Below are 14,561 nucleotides of genomic sequence, written 5' to 3' on the forward strand. Positions count from 1 at the left end.
CATAGGTTGCATTGCATTACATGAGTCTTAATTTTCCCTACTCATTTATTTTATATCCTTGAGCTATGCATGAGGACATGCTAATGTTTAAGAGTGGGGAGGTTGATAAACCACTATTTTATGGTTTATCTTGTGTTTAATTGAGTGGTTTTCATCAAGCCTTTACCCACATATTCATATGATTTGCATGATTTTATAATCCCTTCCTAATATAGTTTTATGATTGAAAACCTACTTCCTAGAGATCTTTAATTAGTATATTTTAAATCTCCTTTATACCATTCGATGCTGTGATCCATGTGTTAAGTGTTTCAGGCTTTATAGGGCAGGAATGGCTTACAAAAATGGAAGAAACAAAAGAAACAAAGGAGATGACCGGCGAGCACTGACGCGCACGCATGGCTCACGCGAGCGCGCGGAATGGAAAAATTTACAGCGACGCGTGCGTGTGCCTGACGCGTACGCGTGGATTGAAGTCTGCACAAAAGATGCGCAATGATGAGCGGATAATTTATACGCTTTTTGACATTGTTTTTAGTATGTTTTTAGTAGGATCTAGTTACTTTTAGGGATGTTTTTATTAGTTTTTATGTTAAATTCACATTTCTGGACTTTACTATGAGTTTGTGTGTTTTTCTGTGATTTCAGGTATTTTCTGGCTGAAATTGAGGGACTTGAGCAAAAATCAGATTCAGAGGTTGAAGAAGGACTGCTGATGCTGTTGGATTCTGACCTCCCTACACTCAAAGTAGATTTTCTGGAGCTACAGAACTCCAAATGGCGCGCTCTCAACGGCATTGGAAAGTAGACATTCAGGGCTTTCCAGAAATATATAATAGTCCATACTTTGCCCGAGTTTAGATGACGCAAAAGGGCATTGAAAGCCAGTTCTACACTACAGTCTGGAGTTAAACGCCAGAAACACGTCACAAACCAGAGTTGAACGGCAAAAACACGTTACAACTTGGCGTTCAACTCCAAAAGAAGCCTTTGCACGTGTAAACTTCAAGCTCAGCCCAAGCACACACCAAGTGGGCCCCGGAAGTGGATTTATGCATCAATTACTTACTTCTGTAAACCCTAGTAGCTAGTCTAGTATATATAGAACTTTTTATCATTGTATTCACAGTCTTGGTTACTCCGGTTCCCCTCTGGGGCCGAGACCAATGAACTCCATTATCACTTATGTATTTTCAACGGTAGAGTTTCTGCACTCCATAGATTAAGGTGTGGAGCTCTGCTGTTCCTCATGATTTAATGCAAAGTACTACTATTTTCTATTCAATTCAGCTTATTCCGCTTCTAAGATATCCATTCGCACCCAAGAACGTGATGAATGTGATGATTATGTGACGCTCATCATCATTCTCACTTATGAACGTGTGCCTGACAAACACTTCCGTTCTACATGCAAACAAGCTAGAATGAGTATCTCTTAGATATCTAATATAGAGGACCGAGTCCGAGATATTAGAATCTTCGTGGTATAAGTTAGAACCCATGGATGGCCATTCTTGAGATCCGGAAAGTCTAAATCTTGTCTGCGGTATTCCGAGTAGGATCTGGGAAGGGTTGGGTGTGACGAACTTCAAACTCGCGAGTGCTGGGCGAGTGACAGACGCAAAAGGAGGGTGAATCCTATTCCAGTATGATCGAGAACCTCAGATGATTAGCCGTGCCGTGACAGAGCATTTGGACCTTTTTCATAGAGAGGTTCAAAGGAACGAAAGCATCTCTATACGCATATCTGAAATTCTCACCAATGAATTACATAAGTATTCCTATCTTTATTTTCTGTTTATTTACTATTATTATTCGAAAACTCCATAACCATTTAATATCCGCCTGACTGAGATTTACAAGATGACCATAGCTTGCTTCATACCGACAATCTCCGTGGGATCGACCCTTACTCACGTAAGGTTTTATTACTTGGACGACCCAGTGCACTTGCTGGTTAGTTGTATCGAAGTTGTGACAAATTATGAATTAAGATTAGAGCACCAAATTTTTGGAGACATTACCAGGGATCAAAATTTTGTACACCAAGTTTTTGGCGCCGTTGCTGGGGATTGTTCGAGTATGGACAACTGACGGTTCATCTTGTTGCTCAGATTAGGTAATTTTCTTCTTGTTTCAACTTTTATTTGGTTTTCAAAAACTTTTTCAAAAATTATTCTTTGTTTTTGTTTTTCTTAAAATAAATTTTCGAAAAAAAAAATATATATTTTCTTCTTTTTCGTTTTTCCCAATTAATTTTCAAAAAAAAAAATCCAAAAAAATTTTATAAAATCGTAAAATCAAAAATATTTTTCTGTTTCTTGTTTGAATCTGGTGTCAATTGCATGTTTTTAAAATTTGTGCATTCTTTCGAAAATTTCATGCATTGCATTCTTCATGATCTTCAAGTTGTTCTTGGCCAGTCTTCTTGTTTGATCTTCATATTTTCTTGTTTTATGTCTTTTCTTGTTTTTCATATGCATTCTTGAATTCTTAGTGTCTAAAAATTAAAAATTTTTAAGTTTGGTGTCTTGCATGTTTTTTTTTCTTGAAAACTTTTTAAAAATAAGTTCTTGGTGTTCATCTTGACATTCAAAGTGTTCTTGGTGTTCATCTTGACATTCATAGTGTTCTTGCATGCATCACATGTTTTGATCCAAAATTTTCATGCATTGAGTCTTTTTGATGTTTTTCTCTTTCATCATTAAAAATTCAAAAATCAAAAAAATATCTTTCCCTTTTTCACTCATAAATTTTCAAAAATTTGAGTTGACTTTTTCGAAATTTTTTAAAAATTTAGTTGTTTCTTATGAGTCAAATCAAATTTTCAATTTAGAAACCTTATCTTTTTCAAAAATCAAATCTTTTTCATTTTTCTTATTTATTTTCGAAAATTTTAAAAATCTTTTTCAAAAATCTTTTTCTTAATTTCATCTCATAATTTTCGAAAATATTATCAACAATTAATGTTTTGATTCAAAAATTTCAAGTTTGTTACTTTCTTATTAAGAAAGATTCAAACTTTAAGTTCTAGAATCATATCTTGTGATTACTTGTGAGTCAAGTCATTAATTTTAATTTTAAAATTCAAATCTTTTTCAAAACTAATTTTAATCATATCTTTCTATCATATCTTTTTAAATCATATCTTTTTCAAAAATTTGATTTTAAAATATCTTTTCTAACTTCTTATCTTCTTATCTTTTCAAAATTGATTTTCAAATCTTTTTCAACTAACTAATTAACTTTTTGTTTGTTTCTTATCTTTTTCAAAACCACCTAACTACTCTTCCCTCTCTAATTTTCGAAAATACCTCTCGTTTTTTCAAAAATTCTTTTTAATTAATTAATTTTTTTAAATTTTAATTTTAAATTTTTTCCCCTTTAATTTTTGAAAATCATCAACTCCTTTTCAAAAGTTATTTTCGAAAATTTATCTCTCTCATCTTCTTCTATTTATTTAATTACTTACTAACACTTCTCCTCACCCAAAAATTCGAACCCCTTCTTCTCCTCTGAGTTCGAATTCTTCTCTTCTTCATTATTTTTCTTCTTTTCTTCTACTCACACAAGGGAACCTCTATACTGTGGTGAAAAGGATCCCTATTATTATTTTTTATTCCCTTCTTTGTCATATGAGCAGGAGCAAGGACAAGAACATTCTTGTTGAAGTAGATCCTGAACCTGAAAGGACTCTAAAAAGGAAACTAAGAGAAGCTAAAATACAACAATCCAGAGACAACCTTACAGGAATTTTCGAACAGGAAGAGGAGATGGCAGCCGAAAATAATAATAATGCAAGGAGGATACTTGGTGACTTCACTGCACCTAATTCCAATTTACATGGAAGAAGCATCTCCATCCTGCCTTTGGAGTAAACAATTTTGAGCTGAAACCCCAATTAGTTTCTCTGATGCAGCAGAACTGCAAGCTTCATGGACTTCCATCTGAAGATCCTTTTCAGTTCTTAACTGAATTCTTGCAGATCTGTGATACTGTTAAGACCAATGGGGTTGATCCCGAGGTCTACAGGCTTATGCTTTTACCGTTTGTTGTAAGAGAAAGAGCTAGAGTATGGTTAGACTCTCAACCTAAGGATAGCCTGAACTCTTGGGATAAGCTGGTCACGGCTTTCTTAGCCAAGTTCTTCCCTCCTCAAAAGCTTAGTAAGCTTAGAGTGGATGTTCAAACCTTTAGACAGAAAGAAGGAAAATCCCTCTATGAAGCTTGGGAGAGGTACAAGCAATTGACCAAAAAGTGTCCTTCTGACATGCTTTTAGAATAGACCATTCTGGATATATTCTATGATGGTCTGTCCGAGTTATCAAAGATGTCACTGGACAATTCTGCAGGTGGATCCATTCACCTAAAGAAAACGCCTGCAGAAGCTCAAGAACTCATTGACATGGTTGCTAATAACCAGTTCATGTACACTTCTGAAAGGAATCCTGTGAATAATGGGATGCCTATGAAGAAGGGAGTCCTTGAAATTGACACTCTGAATGCTATATTGGCTCAGAATAAAATATTGACTCAGCAAGTCAATATGATTTCTCAGAGTCTGAATGGAATGCAAGCTGCATCCAACAGTACTCAAAAGGCATCTTCTGAAGAAGAAGCTCATGATCCTGAGAACCCTGCAATAGCAGAGGGGAATTACATGGGTGAACCTTATGGAAACACCTATAACCCCTCATGGAGAAATCACCCAAATTTCTCATGGAAGGATCAATAAAAGCCTCAACAAGGCTTTAATAATGGTGGAAGAAATAGGTTTAACAATAGCAAGCCTTTTTCATCATCCACTCAGCAACAGACAGAGAATTCTGAGCAGAATCCAGCTAGCTTAGCAAATTTAGTCTCTGATTTATCTAAGGCCACTGTGAGTTTCATGAATAAAACAAGGTCTTCCATTAGAAATTTGGAAGCACAAGTGGGCCAAATGAGTAAGAAGATCACTGAAACTCCTCCTAGTACTCTCCCAAGCAATACAGAAGAGAATCCAAAGAGAGAGTGCAAGGCCATTGATATAACCATCATGGCCGAACCTATAGGGGAGGAAGAGGACGTGAATCCCAGTGAGGAAGACCTCCTGGGACGTCCAGTGATCAACAAGGAGTTTTCCTTTGAGGAGCCAAAGGAATCTGAGGCTCATCTAGAGACCAAAGAGATTCCATTAAACCTCCTTATGCCCTTCATGAGCTCTGATCAGTATTCTTCTTCTGAAAAGAATGAGGATGTTACTGAAGAGCGAATTGCCAAGTACCTTGGTGCAATCATGAAGCTGAATGCCAAATTATTTGGTAATAAGACTTGGGAAGATGAACCTCCCTTGCTCATCAATGAACTGAGTGATCTGGATCAACTGACATTGCCTCAGAAGAAACAAGATCCTGGAAAGTTCTTAATACCTTGTACCATAGGCACCATGACCTTTGAGAAGGCCCTATGTGGCCTTGGGTTAGGGATAAACCTCATGCCACTCTCTGTAATATAGAAACTGGGAATGCTTGAGGTACAGACTGCCAATTTCTCATTAGAAATGGCAGACAAATCTATGAAAATTGCTTATGGACTAGTAGAGGACGTGTTAGTAAAGGTTGAAGGCCTTTACATCCCTGCTGATTTCATAATCCTAGACACTGGGAAGGATGAGGATGAATCCATCATCCTTGGAAGAACCTTCCTAGCCACAGCAAGAGCTGTGATTGATGTAGACAGAGGAGAGTTGGTCCTTCAATTAAATGAGGACAACCTTGTGTTTAAAACTCAAGGATCTCTTTCTGTAACAATGGAGAGGAAGCATGAAAAGCTTCTCTCAGTACAGAGTCAACTAAAGCCCCCACTGTCAAACTCTAAGTTTGGTGTTGGGAGGTCTCAGCCAAACTCTAAGTTTGGTGTTGAACTCTCATATCCAAACTCTAAGTTTGGTGTTGGGAGTCTATAAAATTGACCTGATCACCTGTGTGGCTCCATGAGAGCCCACTGTCAAGCTATTGACATTAAAGAAGCACTTGTTAGGAGACAACCCAATTTTTATTTTTATTGTTCTTTTATGTTTTATTAGGTTCATGATCATGTGGAGTCACAAAATAAATACAAAAATTAAAAACAGAATCAAAAACAGCAGAAGAAAAATCACACCCTGGAGGAGGGACTTACTGGCGTTTAAACGCCAGTAAGGAGCATCTGGCTGTCGTTCAACACCAGAACAGAGCATGGATCTGGCGTTGAACGCCAGAAATAAGCAGCATCTTGGCGTTCATACGCCAGAAATGCACACTGAGGAAAGCTGGTGCTGAACGCCAGAAACAAGCATAGAACTGGCGTTCAACGCCAGAAACATGCTACATCTGGGAGCTGAACACCCAGAACAAGCATCAATTCGGCGTTTAAATGCCAGAATTGCATGCAAAGGCATTTTACATGCCTAATTGGTGCAGGGATGTAAATCCTTGACACCTTAGGACCTGTGGACCCCACAAGATCAACTCAGCATCTGTGGACCCCACAGGATCCCCACCTACCTCCGCTCATACTCTTCCCTCTTCTCATTCATCCTCTCTTCCCAATAAACACCCTTCCCCAAAACCCTTCACCAATCACCTCAATCTCTCTCTTCCCTATTACCCATTCACCACTCACATCCACCCACTCTTCCCCATAAACCTACCTCATACACCGCACATACCTTCAAAATTCAAAATCACTTTCCCACCCAAACCCACCCTAAATGGCTGAACCTAACCTCTCTCCATTCACTATATAAACCCCTACATTCTTCTTCATTTTCACACAACACAACTCTCTCTCCCTCCCCTCCATATCTTCTTCTTCTTCTTTTCTTTCTTCTCTTGCTCGAGGACGAGCAATATTCTAAGTTTGGTTTGGTAAAAGCATAAGCTTTTTGTTTTTCCATTACTAGTGATGGCACCTAAGACTGGAGAATCCTCTAGAAAAGGGAAAGGGAAGACAAAAGCTTCCACCTCCGAGTCATGGGAGATGGAAAGATTCATCTCCAAAGCCCATCAAGACCACTTCTATGATGTTGTGGCCAAGAAGAAGGTGATCCCCGAGGTCCCTTTCAAACTCAAGAAAAATGAGTATCCAGAGATCCGACATGGGATCCAAAGAAGAGGTTGGGAAGTTCTAACAAACCCCATCCAACAAGTCGGAATTCTATTGGTTCAATAGTTCTATGCTAATGCATGGATCACTAGGAACCATGATCGAAGTAAGAACCTGAACCCGAAGAATTATCTCACCATGGTTCGGGGGAAATACTTAGATTTTAGTCCAGAAAATGTGAGGTTGGCGTTTAACTTGCCAATGATGGAAGAGAACGCACGCCCCTACACAAGAAGAGTCAACTTTGATCAAAGGTTGGACCAAGTCCTCATGGACATATGTGTGGAAGGAGCTCAATGGAAGATTGACTCAAAAGGCAAACCGGTTCAACTGAGAAGACTGGACCTTAAGCCTGTAGCTAGAGGATGGTTGGAGTTCATTCAACACTCAATCATTCCCACTAGCAACCGGTCTGAAGTTACAATAGACCGGGCCATCATGATCCATAGCATCATGATTGGGGAGGAAGTGGAGGTTCATGAGATTATACGTCAAGAACTCTACAAGGTGGCTGACAAGTCTTCTACTATGGCAAGGTTAGCCTTCCCTCACCTTATTTGCCACCTATGCAATTCGGCTGGGATTGACATAGAGGGAGATATCCTCATTGAAGAGGACAAGCCCATCATTAAGAAAAGGATGGAGCAAACAAGAGAGCCTATTCATGGATCTCAAGAGACGCATGAAGAAGCTCATCACCAAGAAATCCCTGAGATGCCTCAAGGGATGCACTTTCCTCCACAGAATTTTTGGGAGCAAATCAACACCTCCCAAGGAGAATTAAGTTCCAACATGGGACAATTAAGGGTGGAACATCAAGATCACTCCATCATCCTCCATGAAATTAGAGAAGATCAAAGAGCAATGAGGGAGGAGCAACAAAGACAAGGAAGAGACATAGAAGAGCTCAAGGACATCATTGGTTCCTCAAGAAGGAAACGCCACCATCACTAAGGTGGACTCATTCCTTGTTCTTAAACTTTCTGTTTTTCGTTTTCTTATGTTAAATGTTTATCTATGTTTGTGTCTTTATTACATGATCATTAGTGTCTAAGTGTCTATTCCTTAAAGTAGTGAATATGAATCCATCACCTCTCTTGAATGAAAAATGTTTTAATTACAAAAGAACAAGAAGTACATGGTTTCGAATTCATCCTTGAAACTAGTTTAATTATCTTGATGTGGTGACAATACTTTTTATTTTCTGAATGAATGCTTGAACAGTGCATATGTCTTTTGAAGTTGTTGTTTATGAATGTTAAATATGTTGGCTCTTGAAAGAATGATGAAAAGGAGAAATGTTATTTGATAATCTGAAATATCATAAAAATGATTCTTGAAGCAAGAAAAAGCAGTGAATACAAAAGCTTGTAGAAAAAAAATAGCGAAAAAAAAGAGAGAACGAAAAAGAAAAAGAAAAAGCAAGCAGAAAAAGCTAAAAGCTCTTAAAACCAAAAGACAAGAGCAAAAAGCCAATAGCCCTTAAAACCAAAAGGCAAGGGTAATAAAAAGGATCCCAAGGCTTTGAGCATCAGTGGATAGGAGGGCCTAAAGGAATAAAATCCTGGCCTAAGCGGCTAAACCAAGCTGTCCCTAACCATGTGCTTGTGGTGTGAAGGTGTCAAGTGAAAACTTGAGACTGAGCGGTTAAAGTCAAGGTCCAAAGCAAAAGAAGAGTGTTCTTAAGAACCCTGGACACCTCTAATTGGGGACTTTAGCAAAGCTGAGTCACAATCTGAAAAGGTTCACCCAATTATGTGTCTGTGGCATTTATGTATCCGGTGGTAATACTGGAAAACAAAGTGCTTAGGGCCACGGCCAAGACTCATAAAGTAGCTATGTTCAAGAATCAACATACTAAACTAGGAGAATCAATAACACTATCTGAACTCTGAGTTCCTATAGATGCCAATCATTCTGAACCTCAATGTATAAAGTGAGATGCCAAAACTATTCAAAAGGCAAAAAGCTACAAGTCCCGCTCATCTGATTGGAGCTATGTTTCATTGATAGTTTGGAATTTATAGTATATTCTCTTCTTTTTATCCTATTTGATTTTTAGTTGCTTGGGGACAAGCAATAATTTAAGTTTGGTGTTGTGATGAGCGGATAATTTATATACTTTTTGGCATTGTTTTTAGTATGTTTTTAGTAGGATCTAGTTACTTTTAGGAATGTTTTTATTAGTTTTTATGTTAAATTCACATTTCTGGACTTTAATATGAGTTTGTGTGTTTTTCTGTGATTTCAGGTATTTTCTGGCTGAAATTGAGAGACTTGAGCAAAAATCAGATTCAGAGGTTGAAGAAGGACTGCTGATGCTATTAGATTCTGACCTCCCTGCACTCAAAGTGGATTTTTTGGAGCTACAGAACTCCAAATGGCGCGCTCGCAACGGCGTTGGAAAGTAGACATCCAGGGCTTTCCAGAAATATATAATAGTCCATACTTTGCCGGAGTTTAGATGACGCAAAAGGGCGTTGAACGCCAGTTCTACGCTGCAGTCTAGAGTTAAACGCCAGAAACACGTCACAAACCAGAGTTGAACGGCAAAAACATGTTACAACTTGGTGTTCAACTCCAAAAGAAGCCTCTGCACGTGTAAACTTCAAGCTCAGCCCAAGCACACACCAAGTGGGCCCCGGAAGTGGATTTATGCATCAATTACTTACTTCTGTAAACCCTAGTAGCTAGTCTAGTATATATAGAACTTTTTATCATTGTATTCACAGTCTTGGTACTCTGGTTCCCCTCTGGGGCCGAGACCAATGAACTCCATTATCACTTATGTATTTTCATCGGTAGAGTTTCTGCACTCTATAGATTAAGGTGTGGAGCTCTGCTGTTCCTCATGATTTAATGCAAAGTACTACTGTTTTCTATTCAATTCAACTTATTACACTTCTAAGATATCCATTCGCACCCAAGAACATGATGAATGTGATGATTATGTGATACTCATCATCATTCTCACTTATGAACGCGTGCCTGACAAACACTTCCGTTCTACATGCAAACAAGCTAGAATGAGTATCTCTTAGATATCTAATACAGAGGACCGAAGTCCGAGATATTAGTAACTTCGTGGTATAAGTTAGAACCCATGGATGGTCATTCTTGAGATCCGGAAAGTCTAAACCTTGTCTGCGGTATTCCGAGTAGGATCTGGGAAGGGATGGCTGTGACGAACTTCAAACTCGCGAGTGCTGGGCGTAGTGACAGACGCAAAAGGAGGGTGAATCCTATTCCAGTATGATCGAGAACCTCAGATGATTAGCCGTGCCGTGACAGAGCATTTGGACCTTTTTTACAGAGAGGATGGGATGTAGCCATTGACAACGGTGATGCCCTATATAAAGCTTGCCATGGAAAGAAGTAGGACTGGTTGGATGAAGACAGCAGGAAAGCAGAGGTTCAGAGGAACGAAAGCATCTCTATACGCTTATCTGAAATTCTCACCAATGAATTACATAAGTATTTCTATCTTTATTTTTTGTTTATTTACTATTATTATTCGAAAACTCCATAACCATTTAATATCCGCCTGACTGAGATTTACAAGATGACCATAGCTTGCTTCATACCGACAATCTCCGTGGGATCGACCCTTACTCACGTAAGGTTTTATTACTTGGACGACCCAGTGCATTTGCTGGTTAGTTGTATCGAAGTTGTGACAAATTATGAATTAATATTAGAGCACCAAATTTTTGGAGCCATTACCAGGGATCACAATTTCGTACACCACGCACGCGTGGACGACGCGCACGCATGACAAGGAAATTCGCCAAATGACGCGCACACGTGGATGACACGTACGCGTCACCTGCGCGATCTACAAAATTAACAGAAAATGCTGAGGGCAATTTCGGGCCGCATTTTGACCCAGTTTTCGGCCCAGAAACCCAGAATAAAGCTAGAGAACATGCAGAGACTCAACACATACGGAGAAATTACTCTAGAGAGAGAAATTACTCTTCCTCTAGGTTCTGTTTACATTCATAGTTTCATAGTTTATTGCTTTCGCTTTTGGATATTGAAGAGTCATCACCTCCGTTGAAGATACTATTCTAGTTTGTTTCCTTACTTGCCTTTTTATTTATTTCATATTCTTAATTCTTGTTTAGAGTGGTAATTGGATTATTTTCATGGATTGTTAATGCAAATGATTACTTTTACTTTTAATTAATCTTAATCTCTATTTTATTTGAATTATTATGTCTCTTTTCTGTTCCAAACTCCCAATAACCAAGATGGTATCAATGTCAATAGAGTAGATTCCCTACTTGACATGGGGTTGATTAAGAGGAGACACTTGAGTTGGAATGCTCAAGTAATTAGTTAAATTGGAAGTTGTTGGCTAATTCTGTATTTACTAACGCTAGACCTTCCTAAGGGAGAAGACTAGGATTTGCGAATAAGAGTTAGCTCAATCACTTGACTTTCCTTTATTTAGTAACGGTTAACTAAGTGAAAATAACAACCTCTTTATACTACACTTGAGAGAATTCCAACAAGGATAGAACTTCCAATTAATCATTCCCCCAGTCAAGGCTTTTTAATCTGAATAATATAAATTCCTTTTAATTTTCATTGCACTAAATTATAATTGTTTATTTTTTGTTAATCAATTCTCAAAACTCTTGGAAAACTCCTGATTAATAAATTAGCATCCTTTCTAGCAACTCGTTGGGAGACGACCTGGGACTCATACTCCCAGTATTTTTATTCTAAACTTTTTGTGACAACCTTTCTAAATTGATGAGGCAGATTTTCGCTGGTTAAGAGCTATACTCACAACGCTGTTTTATTATATTATCATCTCTTAATTGGTCTAACTTCTGCCACGCATCAACCACCTGGAGTGGACTCACTCAGGAGCTGTCAGAAATGGGGTATATGATTCCAGCATTCTATAACTTCATCACCTTCTTTTGAAACACCTCTTTCATGGTTGGATTGAGCCTCCTTTGAGGTTGGACCACTGGCCGTGAGTCCTCCTCTAGCAGGATTTTATGCATGCAAATTGTAGGTCTTATGCCTTTGATGTCATCAATTGTCCACCCTTGAGCAGTTTTGTGAGTTTTTAACACCTCAAGTAGCTTTTCTTCATCTTGTGTGCTCAAAGAAGAGTTGATGATTACTGGGAGATTTTCCTCCCTACCAAGAAATGCGTATTTGAGATAAGGAGGTAGAGGCTTCAGTTCTTGCTTTGGCACCTCCTCTTTCTTTCCTTCAAGTGAGCTTCTAACCACTTGCTTCCCTTTTTCCTCTTTAACTTGAATATCTTGAGTTTTTTCTTCTTGTTCTTCAAGATGGCTTGTCTCAAGCACTTCTTCCACCAATGTTTCTATCATCTCCACCCTCATATGGCTCTCTTTCTCACGGGGGTGATGAGTATTTTGGTGAAAAATAAATTTCTCCCAAAACACACAAATCTAACCGGCAAGTGTACCGGGTCGTATCAAGTAATAAAAACTCACGGGAGTGAGGTCGATCCCACAGGGATTGATGGATCAAGCAACTTTAGTGGGTGATTAGTTTAGTCAAGCTAACATTGAGTGATTTGAGTGACAATTGAAGCCAACAGAAAGTAAATGACAAGGAGAATTAAAGTGCAGAAAGTAAATTGGCAAGTAGCTTAAGGGGCAAGAAATGTAAATTGCAAGAATCTTAAATTGCAAGAAATGTAAATTGCATGAAATTAAAGGGGAGTCGGGTGCAGAGAAATTAAAGAGAGCAATAGATCAAGCAACTGGAAATGTAAATTGCAGGAAGAATAAAGGAAATTGGATGCTATGAATTAAAACAGAATTTAAACTGTGAAGTGCAGTGAAGTAAGGAACGCTCAGATTCTCAGCTTAATTGCAAAATAAAATTGAAGATCTCAGGAAATCAAAGAGACTAGAAAACGAGTCTAGATCTCAAGCCCTTCCTTGATTCAACAGCAGACAGATTGAAGAAGAAATGAAGATGGACGCAGTAAATGAAAACTTTGATTCAAATCCCAATTTCTGAAATTATGCAGACAAGCAAAACAAAGAGAAATCTCAAAGGGAGAATGAAACAGAATTTCTTCAATTCTCCACTCGAGATTCAAGACAAGAATGTAAACTAAGAGAGAGCTCTCTAATCCTAATGCTCCCTAGTGGAGCCAGCCTCCCCACAAATATGAAAATGATGCCTTATATAGGCTTTACAAAATGGAAATGAAAATGAAATTAAAAACAAATTACAATTAAATGAAATTCCTATTTTATCTATTTCTTGTGCCTTTGAGTGATGATCATTTGGGCCCTTGCTCTTGATGGAATTGGGTTGATAAAGGCCTTGGTTGATTGCTCTTGGAGTTTGAAGAGGAACCGAATTGAACCAATTGAACCGGTTTTGAAATTAGCCATAGTTGGACCTAACGTTTGAGCCAAAGTTAGGGGTCTAACTTTGGCCCTAACTTTTCCTAGCAGCAAGCATATTTCTCTGGTTTGGACGTTGGTGCCAACGTTAGGGGTCTAACTTTGACCCTAACATTGGCCTCCCTTATGCACATTTATGGGGCCAACTTTGTCCTCTTGTCATGTTGCCAATTTTATGCCCAATATAGACTATCATATATGGTTGGAAAGCTCTGAATGTCAGCTTTCTAACCCACTTGGAATCACTTCAATTGGACATCTACAACTCAAGTTATGATCATTTGAAGAGGGCATGGTTGCTGGCTTTAGTGTGCAGCGTTTGAGGTAACGTTAGCCCTCAAACGTTGGCGAAAACGCCAGTTCTGGAGGCTCAAATGTATTGTCTACCCCATACTATTATCCATTGTTGGAAAGCCCTGGATGTCTACTTTCCAATGCCGTTGGGAGCACATTATTTGGAGCTCTACAGCTCGAGTTATACTCCTTTGAAGGTGCAGAGGTCAGTTGGCTTCACTGCAGGTTGCCACCATGTTCGTTTATGCACATTGCGGGGCAGTTTTCTCCCTCAATTTTAGTGTCCACCATGCAGTGCCATATATGCTTGGAAAGCTCTTGATTCCTACTTTCCAATGCTTCTTGAATCACCTCATTTGGAGCTCTGTAGCTCAAGTTATTCTTGTTGGAAGTATACCCCTTGTATGCCTTGTGGTGTGTGGCGCCAACGTTAGCCTCCAAGTTAGGGGGCTAACGTTGGCGCAAACGTTGGCCCCTCTCCCTTATGTCTTCATGTGCCAACATTAGATGGCCAGGGAGGAATTCATGTGCCAACGTTAGCCTCCAAGTTAGGGGGCTAACGTTGGCTCAAACGTGGGGAGCCTAGGGAGTAATCTTCATGCCCAACGTTAGCCTCCAAGTTAGGGGGCTAACGTTGGGGCTAACTTCATGCCTCCAGGTTCAATTTCACTTATTCCTCTCTTCACTCCTAGCCATTCCTCTTTGCTTCAACCTTTCTCCAAGCTT

General features: G+C 38.9%; 1 non-coding gene across 1 annotated transcript; it reads right to left on the reverse strand.

Annotated features, from left to right (window-relative positions):
• Positions 1-4,168: 4,168 nt before the first annotated feature.
• LOC112745680 (small nucleolar RNA R71) lies at positions 4,169-4,276 on the reverse strand. The gene has a single exon (XR_003173595.1). It is a non-coding gene; the product is annotated as a small nucleolar RNA R71 (small nucleolar RNA).
• Positions 4,277-14,561: the final 10,285 nt, after the last annotated feature.

Source organism: Arachis hypogaea, chromosome 14 (assembly GCF_003086295.3).
Source record: "Arachis hypogaea cultivar Tifrunner chromosome 14, arahy.Tifrunner.gnm2.J5K5, whole genome shotgun sequence".
Lineage (NCBI taxonomy): Eukaryota > Viridiplantae > Streptophyta > Magnoliopsida > Fabales > Fabaceae > Arachis > Arachis hypogaea.